The sequence below is a fragment of the Bacillus rossius genome, chromosome 12 (genome assembly GCF_032445375.1).
Source record: "Bacillus rossius redtenbacheri isolate Brsri chromosome 12, Brsri_v3, whole genome shotgun sequence".
NCBI lineage: Eukaryota > Metazoa > Arthropoda > Insecta > Phasmatodea > Bacillidae > Bacillus > Bacillus rossius.
The window spans coordinates 33,627,352-33,645,020 of NC_086339.1; positions in this window are offsets into that span (position 1 = coordinate 33,627,352).

Genomic DNA, 17,669 nt, shown 5'->3' on the forward strand with positions numbered 1-17,669 from the left:
GATTGGTGGCCGTCTGCGAGAGAAGTCGTTGCCTTATCTAACCGAGCCAACCAAGACGCGTTTACTTCCGCACTGAATCACTGTGATTGGTGTTGTTACAATCGATATGTACCTGGGAGAAACTCACCCAATCACGAAACACAGACGATGCTATAGTATTTTAACATTCATCTAGTCTCGAAATCTTTTCGCGAAATCTGCATGACCCTAAGAATGAATGATTGAAAGAATTAATTAATGGCCTCCAGGGTCGTTGATGACCATGAGGGGTAATGAGAAGGGAATGGAGCATTGACGGAATGAAAGGTGCCGGGAGAAGCGGGTGCATCCCGAGGAACCTCACCAACGTGTGTCAACGTCCTCTACATCTACTCGCCACATGATTCCGGCTTCGTTTCCGCCGGCGGCAGGCGAGGTGTGTAACCATCCAATAACCGTGGCCCCAAAGGCACTCTTTGGAACTAAAAATTAATCTCTTCTGACAACGACAGAGACTTCATCATATGCTATCAGTTTTAAATAATTTTAGTAAACATTGTATGACAAAAATAAAGGACTTCACTTGATTTTAAAAATTAAAATTTTTAATAATTTCAAAGGTTAGAACTATTTTTTTTTATTTAAAATCCTTAGTACATATGTTTTATAAAATGTTATACTTACTTATTATGAATAAATGTTTTTAGTCAATTATTTTACAATTATATTATATACCATATAATCTTTCAAATGCATTTTGAATATCTTTAATATTTTATTACATTAACAGGATTTCATAAACTATAGTACTCCAGATTCTTAGTATCTATTGACCTCCTTCTTTTTAAGAATTTACACTTCACCTTTAGAGAAAAAAATTTTAAGTGCCGGTAACAAAATTTATAATCACTGACTAAATTAAGTTTAACTCAAAGTTCCAAACTCCCTACTCAGAGAGTATTAGAAGATTATCTTTATTAATATGAAAAACTTTTAACGTGAACTAAGCACATAAATTGTATAATGTGAAGGTAATATGAAAACAGCAAAATGCTGTGAGTAAATGTACAACATAATTTATTTAAAAAAAAAAAAAGTCATCAAAGTGTGACAATATTTACTCATCGCTGTCACAGTAATTTTCCACAGATATGGTGGACACTTGCGGGTATACTGATCATAAAGACGTCGATGGTTCGATAGCCGCCCGCGCAGCTATCGATGAGTGTTGTTGTGTTCATCTACCCATGTAGTGTATGTACTTGTCCATTGAATATAGATCCCAATCATTGTTTTTTATTCGTGTGATCACTGATTATTAATTGCTGATCAAAGTAAATTCATCACTTGTCTTTTCTGTGTAAAATAATAATGTTCACTGCGCGACTATGCAGCAAATCTCAGCTCGACTCTTTCCAGATCTTTGCATACTTCACGCCAGAAACGTCCTCAGTGACCCGGAGCTACTGAGGTCGTGACACTCACCGCTCGTTCTGCACAAGGTCGGATGAATATGCGCACCATGGGGTCTACAACATCTTGCCATCAACGATTGTAAAATCTGTAGTGTAAGCTTACTAATCCTTTTGTATCGGCCCCACTTTCGATGTTGTTTGAAGGAACCCGCCGCATTACGTGATTATTTCGTTCTGAGCAAAGTGTTTTCAGGTTTTACGTTTCCTACCTTTGTAGTTGACCGGCCGCGTTCGCACATCTATCCTCAGAGAGGAGGTACTATTCGTGAACTTTCCAACATCGCCCGCACTGGTCCATCTACAGACTAATCGTTTTAATTTGTTGCATAACTTTCTAAATAGTTCACTAACAATTATAATCTGCGATAGGCCACATTCCTCCACATGCCCATGCTTAAAGTGAGGGACTATTCCGCTCTTGCGAAACATCGTAACCGATCCGAGGTGTAACATTAATGAACTCATTTCAACTCCTTGCTAAATATGTCAAACTGCCAACATCCGCGCCTACCAGCACAACGCATAGACTCTATACCAGCTGCATGTGTAATATTAACATTTTTGTGTAATGCATAATGTTCCCGACCCCTACATTCGTATAGTGTTTACCATGTCATACGTCATGGATGTGATGTGTCAGAAAGATTGCATCTTCACGACATAACCCACAGACTTGCACACAACATAGTCAATGGACAATCGTTCTCACCGCCGCGCCATTAAGCTAGGAAGGAGGAGAGGTGGTCCTCCCTATCTGTCTGCACCTTGCCAGCGATGCCTCGACCCGCCACTCGGACCAGACGGCCGCGAGAGACGAAAATGCAGAGTGCAGCGCAGGTGGCAATCAAAATAAAAAATAAAAAATTTCGTGCAGTGCTTCTTGCCATGCAGGGGGGGATAGAGGGTCGAGCGGACGAGTTGTCACGTCACCCTACCTCCGATTCTGTCTACCAGAACGATGGTAGCTGGGAGGACCTGCTACCACCACTGGGGAACCCCCAACCCCACTTCTACACCACCTCGTAACCCACTGTAACACTGGATCCAGGTCCCCCAGCACCCTGGCTAACCTCCTCAAGGTCGTACACTAGGCTCAGCAAACCGATGTCACCACGTGAGCTGGAATAGCCGCACGTGGGAGACAGCCCCAGGCCTACCAGAGAAGTCTTGTGGAAGTACTGCAGTCTAGGGTCCCAGGAAACATGTAGACCTGATAGACCTACATACCCGAATCCGTACGACTGGCAACCTTACAGTTTTTTCACGATCATGACCAGGCGCAGATCAGACCCAGGAGGAGCTCCGCGGGACATTTCACTGGTCTGGCATCGTCTGCGATGGAGGAACTAAGTGAGGAACTGTAAAAAGTTCCAGTAAAGTAAGATGTGTCGGACCCCTTTGGCGGTGTAAGCCCTTCCATACCATTGCTCTGGACATACCTAATGGGCTCATACCCATGCACTTCAAGGGGAAAGCACTTCCTTGTATTTTTTTTACTTGGTGGGTTGAGATTTTTCTAGTATCTAATGTTCAGGCTGGGATAGTAGGATCCTATTAGAGGGAGAGATCTTTCCCCATTATGGCTTCCCGCAGGTTTTGCTTACAGACAATGTGTGCCAGTTCGGGGGGAGGGGGGAACGCTTGTGTATATATTGCCGTAAATGGGGCATCAATCACAACACAACACCCACCTACTACCCACGTGCCAGTCCCATGGAGTGGAGGAACCAGGACATAAAAATACAACTGTGTCTCTGCCTGGGGGAAGACCACTCTAAGTGGGATTTCCACTTCCACGAATGCTGTTACTGGCCATTCGCCTGCTGTATTGCTGCAGGGACAAAATTTAGTCCTTCCTGGAGAATGCCGGGTGGTGATGGCCGCCACTGAGGACAAATGGAGGGAGGAAATATGTCCAGAAATTGAGGTGTGGTGGGAGCAGGCCAGACAACCGCAGGAGCAGTTATTTAAGGCTAGGACACCCCAGACTACCTGTAACCCCTTCCCATCGAGCCCGGCCAGTGGGTATATGTAAGGCAACACCACCTCTCGCCAGGTACCCGAAACGTTTGTGCCAGACTGGCTTCTAAGTGATCGGAGCTCCAATATGTCCTCTGGAAAACTGGGCCCTCTTCATATGCAGTACACACACCAAGTGGTGGCCCCACCAATGTACACCGAGATGATCTGCGCTTGGTGACAGGCATTGGAAAAAAATTCAGGTTCAGAAAACGTCACCAGTGAGAGTTGAAGTTCTGGGGTTCGGACCAAGTACTGTGGATATTGTAACTGAAAAAAAAACATTTGTAATGTTAGGACCCGAGAAATCGACCAAGCTCGAAAATTGAGCCCCCCCCCCCCCCCCCCAAGTGTATGCAGTAACAGTTGAGCCAACTTTCCCGAATCAGCCCAGTCCAATCCAGTAAATACGACACTTTCCCCACCTGTGGATGCAGAAATGGATGAGTGTGCCGCCAACTTCCCCGAACCAGCCCTGTTAAATCCAACGAACACTACACTCGCCCCACCTGTTGACACAGATATGGATTAGGATAACCAAGCTCAACCCCACCGACCCCAAAGAGCACTCCGAACGAAAAAAGTTGGAAAAAGTAACAATCAAAACAAATGTTTATGTTAACTTGTTGTTTATAAGTTATAACATAAGTTATAATATAAGTATAAGTTATAACATAAGTTATAATATAAGTTTATAACATATAACATAACATATTGACGCCGTCCCCGCTACCTCAGAGTATTTAGACGTGATTTTGTTCAGTTCGTGATCTCAGGGAAGGTTCGGCCTTGTGGCTAGAGGTAGGGGTCAACGCAGTAGGGCCCCCCGAGCTGTTGAGGCCACTCGGGACGCCTGAATAATAACACAAAACCTCTTCAGATAGTTGGTGAATTTAATACAGCACAGCCCAATACATGGTGCTGCCCGTTCTGGCCGTAACGGTTTGCCCGACGCGACTAGTCACACGCGCAGCTCACTTCCTCAGTGGCGGCTCACGATTCTTATGCGCGTGAGGGGCAGACTCGTATACGTGACGCGAAAGTTACAAAAGACACTCTGACATGGCACACGATATTTTGAAGCACAATACACTACACTAATACCTAGCTCTGGATAGACTGGGCTAGCAACACGTAGGCCCGTGTCTCCGGCGACTCTACGTGGTGACTAGGTGTGTCCCAGGGACTGAATCGTTATTAAGTTTGGTGGCGCACTGCAGTACGACGGTGATACATAAGCCCTGACATGACGAATTACACTTAGGCGAACAACTATTCCGCTAACACATTACACTTGATAAACTGGGCTAGCAACACGTAGGCCCGTGTCTCCGGCGACTCTACGTGGTGTCTAGGTGTGTCCCAGGGACTGAATCGTTATTAAGTTGGATGGCACGTGTCGCCTGCTGGCTGCCCCGTGCGGGCCAAAACTAAGTAGCCTGTAGGCTAGGTTGGGCGTGAAGCGCCGACGTAAAAACACATACTCTCCCCACAGTACTTACGTATGACGTAAACACTCATCTCGGAGCACTGATTGAATTAAGTTAAGTACCTCATGGTAAATTTAGGCCGACCGCGGAACTGTACAAAAGGTTGAAAAGAAATTACACTATGGAAAACTACATGTCGGTGAATGCAAAGGTTGAAGGTTCCGCGTTGCGCGCAGGCTGCCGGCCTGGTTGAGCTCTCGAAGGACACTAGCGGTGTCGCCGCGCGCGACCCCCCTCCCCTGCCAGCCCTCCCGCGGAAACGTGTGAATTTCGCGGGAAACTGAACCGGCCAGGTTCGGGACAAATCGCACATTGAAACATGATATTGCAAAGACTTAATTATTAATTAATAAAAAATAATGTTTAATAAAATCCTGTGGAAAAACATAATTATAACAATTTGTTGTAGTGCGGCGGAAGGATATGCCACACCCGGCCGGATCCTTGCGCCGGTGTAGCACTCGTTGTATGGCGTTCGCCTCGTCGCACGAACTGCACTTTGCTGCGCGCACGGGCGCGTTCGGTGCACACGCTTTTGCGAGACGTTGATGAGGCATAGCGGTCTATGCGACAGAGGAGCATTGGCGGTCGGCGTCAAATGCCCCCCCCTTCTCTGAGACCGCTATGTGCATCAACGCCTCGCTTCACACGCTGAGCACTTCACTGACGTTCGCCGCACTGCGAGCCCTACACTACGCGGCGGAGTGGTGGTGTGTTGTGATGTAAACATTCTGCCCTGAATACCTCTCCCACTCAATGAATGATAAGGGGTTACGCCCTGACCCGTGTCCTTTCCCCCCCTGGGACTGGGCAGCGACGTGCGCCTCTTCTAGCTCAATATGGTGACAAGTGGGTGGGGGGGTCAGTGTGGTCGGGGTGTGGCAGGGTGGTGGAATGGATGACGTGGGCGGGGGGAATGATAGGGGTCCGGCCACGAGTGTTGGCACACCTGGATCGCCCCTTACGGGCCGCGCCCGGGTGGAGTAGCTCGACGGGGACCTGGACCACTCGTAATCCGCCAGGTAGGCCGGGGGTCGGCGGGCCCTCTGTGGTCGTGTGGTGGGGACTGTGCTGGTAGGGGTCTCCACTGTGCAGAGTGTGGTAGGTCCCCTCGTGTCCGGTTGGGTGGTCGGGCAGCTCGCCTCCACGGCGGGGACAGGAGCGAACTCTACCGGCTCGCTGTCGTCCGCGCAGTACGTCCTGACCGGGGCCCGACGTCTGCGGGTGGGGCGCCTATCCCTACTGTCCGGCTCCTCCTCCCCCTCCTCGGGCTCGTCCACGGATACCCGGAACGTGGCGTCCGCCAGGCTGAGGTCCAGCGGCCACAGTGGCTCGACGTCCTCCTCCTCACAGACCTCCTCCCCCTCCTCGTCAGGAAACCAGACCAACGGATTCCCCACCTCCTCGGGGACGTGCGGAACTGTGGCCAGCGGCACCGGGGACCTGCTCGGGGTGTCCCGGAGGTCGGGTTGGTTGCACTCATGTGCCTGATCAGGGCTACCCACGTCTGTGTCGCCCGTGTGCATGTCCCCCCGGGTGGTGGGTTCAGGTGCTGCTCCTTCCCGCGGCGTATCTGTGGCTTCCTGGAGTGTGGGGGATGGTGAAGAGGGGGTCGTTGGGCCAACTCTGACCCCGTGCGCGACTACGCGCAGGTCGTCCCGGTGCACTTTAGCGGGCCGTCCCCTTGGCGTCCGGACCGCATAGGATGAGGGGCCCGTCCTCCACAGGACCTCCCGCGGCTCCGACCATCGAGGCGCCAACCCCGCACAAAAGTTACGCGCCCCGGACGACAAGTGGTGCTGCCTGACATATACCAGCTGACCTGGCTGGATGGGGGGTGGGGGGTGACTAGTCATGGGCGTGTGGGCCGCCAGGAATTGGGCCTGCCGTTGTCTGGCGTGCTCCCTCCCCTCCTCATGATTGGGGCGCGCCACCGTGCCCATGGCAACATCGGCCACCCTGCTTTCCCCGGGCAAAGCCAAGTTCTTCCCGTACAGAAGCTCGGCAGGGGAATGACCGGTGACAGCGTTGGTGCGGCGCCGGAGGCAATACAACAGCTTCGGCAGGTGGACGTCCCATTTGGAGTGGTCGTCCCCCAACCTCAGCCGCAGCTGCGCCTTGACCTCCTGATTCCGCCTCTCAGTGGGGTTGGCCTGGGGATGGTAAATGGGGGTGGTGTGGTGGTCGAGACCCCAACGGCGACAGTCAGCTCTCCAGCGCCTCCCGCTGAACTGACAGCCGTTGTCCGTCAACAGCACGCGCGCGAAACCATACCGCGGGAATATCTCGTGGTCCAGCAGGGCGGCTATGGTTCCGGCGCGCACGTTGGACACCGGGAAGGCCTCGACCCACCGGGTGAAAATGTCTGTGATGACGACCAAGAACCTCCTTCCCCGGGTGGTCCGCGGGTAGGGCCCCATTATGTCCAGGGCCCGGGTGTGAAACGGGTCGCGGGGCCGTCGGGGGCGCTGCTGCTCCACCCCGTCAGACCGCCTCGTCTTCCTCTGCTGGCACTGCTGGCAGCGCCGCACCAGGTCCCGTACGTCCCGCGTCACCCCCGGCCAATGGAAGGTCTTACGGATGTCTAACTGGGTTTGGTGCGCACCTGGGTGTCCCGCCAGCTCGTGCGTGTGGTGGAAGCCCATGACCTGCTCGCGGGCACCGAGCGGCACATGAAGGCGCCAGGCGTCCATGTCCCCTGGTACCCGGGTCTCCAACACCCCGTCCACGCACCTGTGGTAGGGGTGAACCTGCTCCCCACATGACCGCACCTCGGCCTGTGTGGGGTCGTCTGTCCGCTGGGCCTGTTTCACGAATTCCACTAATCCGCTCAGGGTCTCCACAGGCAAGACGGCGGGATAATCGGGGGCCCTTGGGATGTGGAATAAAGTTGCGGGCGCCTCCCCTGGAGTGACCGGCGGCGCGACTCCCCCTGGCGGCAACAGCCCCTCCCAGTCCTGGTCATCCTGAAACGTGTTGTGTGGGTCGGGATGGCGCGACAACTCGTCGGCGAACTGGTTGTCCCGTCCAGGGACGTGCTCGACCGCGAAGTCGAAGTTCTGGAGCATCAACGCCCACCTCGTGAACTTCGACTTGCGGCCCTGGGCGGAGTCCAGCCAGCGGAGACACTGGCTGTCCGTCCGCAGCGTGAACCGGCGGCCCTCCAGGTGGTGGCGGGTAGCGGCGCATAGCCCAAACGACGGCCATGCACTCCTGCTCGTTCACATGGTACCGCCGTTCGGGCTGGCCGAACTTGGCGCTGGCGTACTCCACCACCCGGCGCACGCCTTTGTCCCCCACCTGGTATAGGACGGCCCCCATCCCCTCCTGACTGGCGTCTGTCTGAAGGAACAGGGGAAGGTCAGGCTGCAGACGGGCGAGCTGGTGGCACTCGCGGAACTGCCGTTTCACCGCATCCAGGGCGGCGTCCGCTTCGCTGGTCCACTGAAACCGGAGCTTGGGTGACAGCAAGTCCGTCATCGGGGCGGTGACGCTGGCAAAATGCGGAATGAACGAGCGCAGCCAGTTGAGAAGGCCCATCAACTTCTGCAGCTGCTTGCGGGTTCGAGGGGCGGGTTTGGACTCAATAAGGTTCAGGTGCTTTGGCAGAGGGCGGCAACCCTCCGCGTCCACCATGTGCCCTAGGTACTCCAGTTCAGCCGCGCCCACGTGGCATTTCTGGGGGGCACACGTGAGGCCGTGTCTGGCCAGCCGCTCAAGGACCAGGCCGAGGTGCCGGGCGTGGTCCTCCCACGACCGTGACCAGATGATGACGTCATCCAGGTACGCGGCGGCGAACTCGCCCGCGTACCCGTCTAACACACGCACCATCATGGCCTGGAAGGTCGCGGGGGCGTCCATCAGCCCGAACGGCATGGCACAGAACTGGAAACGCCGGCCGTCAGGGGCAGTGAACGCGGTCTTCGGGCGGTCCTCTGGACGTACCGGCACCTGCCAGTACCCGGACTTGAGGTCCAGGGACGTGAAGATGCGGGCGTCGCCCAGCCCCGCCAAAGCGTCTGTTATGTTGATGAGCGGTGGTGGGGCGGGTATGGTTACTGAATTGACTGGTTTGAAATTCACACAAAAACGCATGGAGCCATCTTTCTTGTTCGCCATGACAATCTGGCAGTTGTATGGCGACTCACTGGGTTCGATGACTCCATCGCGTAACATTTCCGTGATCTGGGTCTGGATGACGTGCCTTTCAGTGGGTCCGAACCCGTATGGTTTTACGAACTGGGGTTGGTGAGGTCGGGTGGGGATGGTGTGTTCCGTGGTTGTGGTACGGCGGAGCATATCTGTGGCCGCAAACACCTGTGGCTGTTGAGACAAGACATTGTTTATGAGCTCTACATGGGCAGCGGGCACACCGTTCCTCAAGTCCGCGAGCGTGATGGGTGTCCCCTGCTCGGCGGGTGGCCGATAGCCCAGGCTGTAAACTGTGCGCCGCTCGTGGTGGCCAACGTGCAACCTCCCCTCCCTGACTTCCACAGTGGCGTCCTCCTGCGCCAGCCAAGGCAGACCTAGGATCAGCATCTCCCGTAGTCCCTCTACTACTAGTGCTGTTGTGTGACTAACATGGTCCCTGATGGAGAGGGTGATGTTCGAGCGGCCAACAATACGCGCTGTCGCCCCCTGCGTCGCTAACTGTACCTCCTCCACATCTGAGACAATGTCCCGTACGCTCGAGCATTGAGCCGACACATACGTGTGGCTGGCGGCCGTGTCGACAAGAGCATGCACCGGCTGTCCATCCATCCTGACGGGAATCCGGAGTAAATGCCCCGCCCCAGGTCCCAACTGCCCTAATTGGAACGACTCACCACACTGCTCCAGGGGCGCTGCCGCTGCCGTCAGGCGGTCCGCAGGTGCTGCCGGTGTCGCCGGGGTCACCTGGTGTCCGGTACTGCTCGCCGACGACCCGGTGCAGGCCGCTGACGAGTCGGGTGCGCCGCGCCCGTCCGTCCTGACGGGGCGTGCCGGTGTATCAGCGGACACCGCAGGTGCTGCCGGTGTCGCCGGGGCCACCTGGTGTCCGGTGCGGCTCGCCGACGACCCGGTGCAGGCCGCTGACGAGTCGGGTGCGCCGCGCCCGTCCGTCCTGACGGGGCGTGCCGGTGTGTCAGCGGACACCGCAGGTGCTGCCGGTGTCGCCGGGGCCACCTGGTGTCCGGTGCGGCTCGCCGACGACCCGGTGCAGGCCGCTGACGAGTCGGGTGCGCCGCGCCCGTCCGTCCTGACGGGGCGTGCCGGTGTGTCAGCGGACACCGCAGGTGCTGCCGGTGTCGCCGGGGCCACCTGGTGTCCGGTGCGGCTCGCCGACGACCCGGTGCAGGCCGCTGACGAGTCGGGTGCGCCGCGCCCGTCCGTCCTGACGGGGCGTGCCGGTGTGTCAGCGGACACCGCAGGTGCTGCCGGTGTCGCCGGGGCCACCTGGTGTCCGGTGCGGCTCGCCGACGACCCGGTGCAGGCCGCTGACGAGTCGGGTGCGCCGCGCCCGTCCGTCCTGACGGGGCGTGCCGGTGTGTCAGCGGACACCGCAGGTGCTGCCGGTGTCGCCGGGGCCACCTGGTGTCCGGTGCGGCTCGCCGACGACCTGGTGCAGGCCGCTGACGAGTCGGGTGCGCCGCGCCCGTCCGTCCTGACGGGGCGTGCCGGTGTGTCAGCGGACACCGCAGGTGCTGCCGGTGTCGCCGGGGCCACCTGGTGTCCGGTGCGGCTCGCCGACGACCCGGTGCAGGCCGCTGACGAGTCGGGTGCGCCGCGCCCGTCCGTCCTGACGGGGCGTGCCGGTGTGTCCGCGGACACCGCAGGTGCTGCCGGTGTCGCCGGGGCCACCTGGTGTCCGGTGCGGCTCGCCGACGACCCGGTGCAGGCCGCTGACGAGTCGAGTGCGCCGCGCCCGTCCGTCCTGACGGGGCGCGCCGGGGTGACAGTGGAGGCCGGGCTAGGGTTCCAGGGACAGTGGCCAGCCATGGCACTACCCCCTAGCGGGCGTTTCCCGACGTAAGGCCGCCCGCCCCACGGGCTTGCCAGACAGCTGGCCGCGTGGGACAGACGTCGTGCCAGTGGTACCGCTCCTCACGGCAGTACTTGCAGCGCGGAGCCCCCTGGTTTGGTGCCCCGGTGTTCTCCCTGGGTGCGGTACGTCGGGACGGCTGCTCCCCCTGTTGCCTCGGCACTGGCTCCACGTACGGTACCAGAGCCCTGGAGACCTCGGGGGCCGCCAACATCGGTGGCGACGCACCTGGCCGTCGGGTGGGCGGCTCGCGGCTGCGACGGACAGCTTGCACGTCGCGCTCCACCTCGTTCGCCAACCGCACGAACGTCTCCAGTCCCTTGTCGGTGGCGGCCCTAAGGAATGGCCGCAGTTCGGGCAGCATCAGCTGGACGACTACCCCTAGCATGCTGCTGTCGTCCTCCCCTTCCGCCAGCCGTCGGTGGAGCCGCGCCTTAGACCTGATGAAGGCCTCCGCGCTCTCCCCCGCCTCCTGAGGCCGGCAGAACAGTGACTGTTGACACCGGGCCCGGGCACGGGCGTCGTTGAAACGCTCCTCCAGTCCGTTGGCGAAGTCACCCCACTCCATGCCGTATTCTCCGGCTGTGGTCCACCAGTCAAGGGCACACCCCCTCAGCTGATCGCACGCCTTCTCCGTCCACTCATCTGTAGGCACCGCGTATCGTGCCAGCCTGTCTCGGCATGTCCGCAGGAACTTTGCGGGGTCCTCGTGCTCCTGCCCTCCGAACTCCGGCAGCTTGAGGGTGCCGCCGGGGCGCGGTGCGACAGGGGCCGCCGGCGTCGCTGACGGTCTGTCCAGCGCGAGCTCGCACGCGCGGCACATGAATAGCCCATTCCGGAAGTTAAGGAACTCCCGGGCCTCGGTGCACGAGCGGTGCCTCACGGTGCCGCACTGGTGGCAGAACGCCACCTCATCGGGCCGCCGATGACATCCCCTCGCGCCGCACTGAATTGTAGACGTCGGCCCTGATTTTCTGTCGTCAAAGTCTGTTTTGTGCTTCCTATCTGTGTCGCAGGTACAGGTGGCGAAAACCCCTGCCGCGGCATGATTTATTGGCAACCCTGGCAGAAGGCATGCGTGGCATACCCCTTCCATGTCTATCTTTACCGCTCCGTCACGGCTCATGTTCGTGCTCCTGTTCGGCGCGTAGCAGCTGCGCAGCTGCGCCACCTGATCCGTGTGCGAGGCGCGCGGACTTCCGCTCCCACAGCCGTTATCTCGCCTGACGCGTAACTTGATGCGCGTCTGGCGTGTAACTTGACGCGCGCCTATCGCCAGGTGCCCGCTCCTTTGGCTGTCTGCGCGTCGCGTCCGTTTCCGCGCGATTCCCGACTTCCTACGCGAGCCCTTACTGGTACACTAATTTGAAGTATAAAATTTGAAAAATTTGAGAAAAAATTTGAAAAATTTGAAACAAAATTTGGAAATTAATTTTTAGAAAATTAAAGCCACACTAGTCGGGCGCCAATTTGACGCCGTCCCCGCTACCTCAGAGTATTTAGACGTGATTTTGTTCAGTTCGTGATCTCAGGGAAGGTTCGGCCTTGTGGCTAGAGGTAGGGGTCAACGCAGTAGGGCCCCCCGAGCTGTTGAGGCCACTCGGGACGCCTGAATAATAACACAAAACCTCTTCAGATAGTTGGTGAATTTAATACAGCACAGCCCAATACATGGTGCTGCCCGTTCTGGCCGTAACGGTTTGCCCGACGCGACTAGTCACACGCGCAGCTCACTTCCTCAGTGGCGGCTCACGATTCTTATGCGCGTGAGGGGCAGACTCGTATACGTGACGCGAAAGTTACAAAAGACACTCTGACATGGCACACGATATTTTGAAGCACAATACACTACACTAATACCTAGCTCTGGATAGACTGGGCTAGCAACACGTAGGCCCGTGTCTCCGGCGACTCTACGTGGTGACTAGGTGTGTCCCAGGGACTGAATCGTTATTAAGTTTGGTGGCGCACTGCAGTACGACGGTGATACATAAGCCCTGACATGACGAATTACACTTAGGCGAACAACTATTCCGCTAACACATTACACTTGATAAACTGGGCTAGCAACACGTAGGCCCGTGTCTCCGGCGACTCTACGTGGTGTCTAGGTGTGTCCCAGGGACTGAATCGTTATTAAGTTGGATGGCACGTGTCGCCTGCTGGCTGCCCCGTGCGGGCCAAAACTAAGTAGCCTGTAGGCTAGGTTGGGCGTGAAGCGCCGACGTAAAAACACATACTCTCCCCACAGTACTTACGTATGACGTAAACACTCATCTCGGAGCACTGATTGAATTAAGTTAAGTACCTCATGGTAAATTTAGGCCGACCGCGGAACTGTACAAAAGGTTGAAAAGAAATTACACTATGGAAAACTACATGTCGGTGAATGCAAAGGTTGAAGGTTCCGCGTTGCGCGCAGGCTGCCGGCCTGGTTGAGCTCTCGAAGGACACTAGCGGTGTCGCCGCGCGCGACCCCCCTCCCCCGCCAGCCCTCCCGCGGAAACGTGTGAATTTCGCGGGAAACTGAACCGGCCAGGTTCGGGACAAATCGCACATTGAAACATGATTTTGCAAAGACTTAATTATTAATTAATAAAAAATAATGTTTAATAAAATCCTGTGGAAAAACATAATTATAACAATTTGTTGTAGTGCGGCGGAAGGATATGCCACACCCGGCCGGATCCTTGCGCCGGTGTAGCACTCGTTGTATGGCGTTCGCCTCGTCGCACGAACTGCACTTTGCTGCGCGCACGGGCGCGTTCGGTGCACACGCTTTTGCGAGACGTTGATGAGGCATAGCGGTCTATGCGACAGAGGAGCATTGGCGGTCGGCGTCAATATGTTGTTTATAACATAAAATAAAATGCTGCCTATAGGCACCGTGCGCGCCACTCTGGCGGCCAACGGTGTAACTAACTGCGGGACGGCAGGAATTGAGTAACTGCGCATCGCTAGTGTGTCACTTCTAAACAGTTTAAAACGATTAGCAATATGAATGTATTTAAAAAGCGGAAAGGTATCACAAATTGCTGTGTGGTTGGGTGTAGTAATGCGTACAGAAACACATCACCTGATATAGTGTTTTATTCATTTCCAAAGCGGAAAACTGAAGAACGACGAAAGTTGTGGGTTCAAGCGGTATGCAGACAAAAGTAAGTAGGTGTACACTGCTCATAAACTATTATATGCCAAAGTTAAGCAATATGTAGGCATATAATGCTATAAAAGCATTTAATTTCTGCACAAAGTATGCTAAAATTATTTTAAGTATCACGGTAATCACATGGTTTATTTACATTTATGCCTAGCATCTGTAGCTGCGACAGTAAATGTAAGCTCTGTGAAACACATTTTAAAATATTATTCCGAGTTTTGCATAAAAGTGGTCAAATTTATGCTTTAAACATTTTTTTCTAAATAAATAAACATTTATATAAAATAAAACAACAAAATAATGTTTGCTTTTACAGTTTTATATTTTTTTGCATACGATTCGTGAACTTGCGGAGGTTTTGAGAAAAATATTCGCCAGCACTACTCTATCATTTTAATTTTTTTTAGTACATTTACTAATTTGTTATTTATATAGAGGCTATTAGTGTATTATTTGGTAAAAGTGACATTTTTATGTCAGTGTTGATAATTCACCTTGGGAACCAACAACCACCTCAAGAATATGCAGTGTTCACTTTATTGGAAACAAAAGGTCAGGACACCCTAAAAATCCTGCATTACGTCCCCAGTTTATTTCCAAAAAACTATAAAAAGACAGCTGCCTCATCACAAGCTTCCGAGAGGTATGAAAGATCCGCGAAAAGGTTAAAAAAAAAAAGTAGCTATGTAGATATTATAGATTATGAATGTTCAACGAGTGCTGCTATTAAGAAACATGAAGTTGCAATACAGACGGATGTAAATGAAACAATTGTCTGCGATTTTGTTTTTTCTTGTACAACTGATGGGGATGAATTGTCGACTCAAGCTTCTATTCCATTGCAAGTCTGCCTTAATTCGTATAAGAAACGTTATGACAAGAGCTCAGGAACAAGTGATATGTGTAATGAAATACAAGGTTTTCAAGGATACCCCTCAATAAGAGATGAGACAGAACTGCGAGACTTAACGGGCGTGACATTTGCTGTTTTTAATCTATTGTTAACATTGTTACTTAATCAAACACAATCTTACAGCAAGATTAGTAAAGAAAATCGTTTGCTAATATTTTTAATGAAGATGAAAACTGGCTTGTCATATTCTGCTATGAGGGTGATGTTCGGAGTTCACCGTACAACTATATCACGTATTTTCACCACTACTCTAATGTTGCTAGCATCTACAATGGCTAATTATATGTGTTTTGGCCTAGCAGGGAAAGTATAATGGAAACAATGCCTGCAATTTTCAAAAGAAAGTACCCTAATTGCCGAGTAATAATTGATTGTACGGAAATTAAAGTAGAACCTATTGTTGATCAAAGAATTTTTCTTTATTCTAATTACAAGGGTACTTACACAATAAAATTCCTGGTAGGCATTTCACCTAGTGGAATGGTGACCTTCAAATCAAAATGCTATGGTGGCAGATCGAGTGACACATTCATTACAAATGATTGTGGATTATTGATTCTATTAGAAGTTGGCGATGAGGTCATGGCCGACAAAGGTTTTCCAGGAATAAAAACAAGCCTCTCCGACAAAGGGGTCGTTGTTGTAACTCCGCCATACCTTCATGATGAAAAATTAACAGCTGAAGAAGTGGAAACTACTTACAGTATTGCCAGTGTTAGAATTCATGTTGAGAGGTGCATTCAACGAATTAAAATCTTTCACATTTTAGACAAACTACCAAATGAACTGCTCCCCTTTATTGACGATATTGTTCATATGTGTTGTGTTTTAGTCAATTTGCAGTCTCCTATCATTAAAAATAATACATAAAGACAGTTTTTTACTATGTAAACATACTGAATGAGTACTGCCGTCGTCCGGGGGTCTCGGGTTCGAGTCCCGGTGTGGATTCTAGTGGGGATGGCTGTGGCGAAGGTAGTTTGTCCGGGTGGGCGCCAGGCTAGCTCGGTGTCTAACCAATAGGTGGGTCGTGGGGTCGGTTGCCCTGCGTGGCCCACTAGGACCGTCGGCGATGTTGCGTGGGTGTAAGGAATTCCCTACTCGGCGGTGGTTGGGAATCGTAGGGTCAAGTAATTGTACGCTGAAATGAGGCAATAGATGACGTGCGTCATTTATTCAGGCGACTGTGGTTCGGGTGTAGCGCCGATGGTTACACACCACGTCGTACAACAGGTGACGTCACAAGATACAAAATTACACAATTACAAAGAAACGAGTCTGAAAGTTACTTGATAAAACGTTGCACAAGTCTACGCAAGAAATGTTACACGAGGGCGCGTTGCACAAGTTTACAAAGGAAATGTTACACGAGGGTGCGTTGCACAAGTTTACAAAACTTGATGTAAGTTTTTGGACATACGCCATTGCTAAGAACTTTTTCTGTTGAAGAAAAACTAATAAATAAAATAAATAAATAAAATAAAAATAAAAATACTCAAAAAAAGATACAAAAAACACACAAAATTAAGCAAACAATTGCTGTTGTCAACAAGGATATGAACACCACAAAATATTCCGAAACAGGAATATGGTCAGCAAACAAAGAAAAAACAAAGAAAAATGTACTAAGAGAACGAAAAAATCCCCACAAATGATGACAACACAAAAATATTGAAACCCAAAATAATTCAGCACAACAGTTGAAGCGAGACAAAAAACATGACAAAACGAAAAAACAAACAAATACAATAGTTTTACCTAAACAGAAACAAGCGACGTTTCGGGAACTGCTATCTGCTCCCGTCCTCAGGCAGAGACGCACATGGTACGGAAACACAGGTGCGACTGAGAAGGGGCTGGAAAATGAGGGTATTTATCAGAGAAAGGGCTACATCTTGCTCAGCCAATGACAGACGAGCTGACTCCCCATTGGCTGTGCACCATGTAGTTAAAGCGGATTGGTTATGGTGGGTTGAGTATTGGCTATTGTTTTGTGCTGCAGGGATGTTTCTCTCTTTATCAAAGGGATCCACATATTTTTTAATTCAATGCTCTGCTGGCTGAAAATATTTTTATTGCTAATAATGAAGGCTGATTCTTTGATTTTCCTTTTAATTTTATCGGATTCCTGTATGAGTGGTGTGGAGTCTTCCCAGAGAATTTTGTGGCTATTTTCCCATGTATGTTCAGCAAGTCTGGATTTTAGGGTTTCACCCTTCTTGCAGTTGTTTTTGTGTTCTTTGATTCGGGTGGATAGAGCTCTGCCAGTTTCACCTATGTACATGTGGCCACATTCACAGGGGATTTGATACACACAGTTGTGAGTTTGTAATTTTTCTGTGGCTGGTTTCACCTTGGTAACAATACTTTTAATAGTAGATTTAGAATGGAATGCTGTTTGAAGTCCATATTTGTTTCCGTACCATGTGCGTCTCTGCCTGAGGACAAGAGCAGATAGCAGTTCCCGAAACGTCGCTTGTTTCTGTTTAGGTAAAACTATTGTATTTGTTTGTTTTTTCGTTTTGTCATGTTTTTTGTCTCGCTTCAACTGTTGTGCTGAATTATTTTGGGTTTCAATATTTTTGTGTTGTCATCATTTGTGGGGATTTTT